Source organism: Dipodomys merriami, unplaced genomic scaffold (genome assembly GCF_024711535.1).
Source record: "Dipodomys merriami isolate MVZ:Mamm:240054 unplaced genomic scaffold, mDipMer1.0.p SCAF_287, whole genome shotgun sequence".
In the NCBI taxonomy this organism is placed as follows: Eukaryota; Metazoa; Chordata; class Mammalia; order Rodentia; family Heteromyidae; genus Dipodomys; species Dipodomys merriami.
The window spans coordinates 304,343-305,853 of record NW_027204348.1 but is presented as its reverse complement, the minus strand read 5'-3'; the positions used below and the strand labels follow the sequence as shown (position 1 = coordinate 305,853).

Here is a 1,511-nt window from a genome sequence, read left to right as displayed (position 1 = left end):
AGACCTCAGTCAGCATTTCTCACCTAGGAATTTTCACATGGGTTAGTTAAATGTATATGTAGAGTCCAGTTTACTGAGGACTCATTCATCTGCCTAGGAATTCATGCTGGTTGTTGGAAAAAGAGCTCAAGTAAGGATGCTATTTAAAGCCTTATACCTTTACTCTTTACCAGGGTATTCTCCTGCTACATTGGTTGCTGAGAATGTCTACAAGAGTAAGCATTCCATGAGGAGCAGGGAGACACCATATGACTTATACTTACTGAGGTTTCCAAGTCAATTGTTATCACTTGTACTGCATTTTGAAAGTCAAATCTCTCTAACACTACCAGTTTTAAGAGATAAGAGGAGTGGAAAATCAACTCTTAAGGACAAATACATCTTCAACATGTATTGTTCCAAGTATTCCTTTTAAGGCATATTCAACAACTGGTGAAACTTGTGTTGGCTGTAATTATGTGTCTTTCTCCATGTGTGCATGTATACATGAGAATATGTATTTGTGTGAATAGTAACATACATGTGTACATTATGGCTTATATCATCATTTATTCCTTGCTAACAAATAAAGTAAGGAATCACTAAAGTTTTAACAGAAACTGTGTAGTTAAAGTTGTAACTCTTCACTCTGCTTCTTTACACAAAGACTTTGCAACTTCTCATTAATAAAGTTTCCATAAACTCTAAAATGTACATACTTAGTACTTAATGTCTGCTATCATAAATCTTAAATACTTTACAGAAAAGTTTTATACCTGCCAAAGAGTCCTATTTTTGGCATATATAAGCAAAATCCCAAAATTAATCATATTTAAAACATTAAAACTTTTAACAAACCTTAACACTTGCTGCAATGTTCATTTTGACAGGTGCCTTGTATAGGATAATTGAATTTCTCCTCCTCCAAATCTCTTGAACTACAAATATCTGGAATTATTTTGTTTTTGGCATGTCTATCTTGATTTTATTCTTTAATGTGTGCTTATGTAAGAAATACATGATTCTATAATTTCACAACAATTCTTTTGAACTTACTTTTTGTTGAATTGCCTAGCTTAATAAAATCAATTAAAAGTTATACTTTATATATAAAAACTGTTCTGTGCTCAATTTAGCATCACATACACTAACATTGGAACGATACAGAGAAGATTAGCATGCATGCTGGGCAAGGATGACATGCAAAGTCTTGGTGCGTTCCATATTTTTACAGCAACAGATGCTGAAACGTATGTGGCCACAAGGGAACCGTACCACATTCTTGGTGGGAGTGTAAACTTGTTCAACTACTTTGGAAAGCAGTATGGAGGTGCCTCAGAAGACTCCATATAAAACTACCCTATAATACAGTAATCCCACTTTTGGGGATTTATCCAAATGATCATAAAAAAGACCATACTAAAACTACCAGCACAACTATAGTTATTGCAACATTATTTATGATAGCTAAGATATGGATCCAAAACAGATGCCCCCATTAGATGAATGGATCAAGAAAATGTGTTATATAT

At 33.7% G+C, this 1,511-nt stretch overlaps 1 non-coding gene across 1 annotated transcript; it reads left to right on the top strand.

The window, feature by feature from the left end:
- Nucleotides 1-1,102: 1,102 nt before the first annotated feature.
- On the top strand, nucleotides 1,103-1,209 carry LOC138838675 (U6 spliceosomal RNA). The gene has a single exon (XR_011375707.1). It is a non-coding gene; the product is annotated as a U6 spliceosomal RNA (small nuclear RNA).
- The last annotated feature ends 302 nt before the right edge of the window (nucleotides 1,210-1,511 follow it).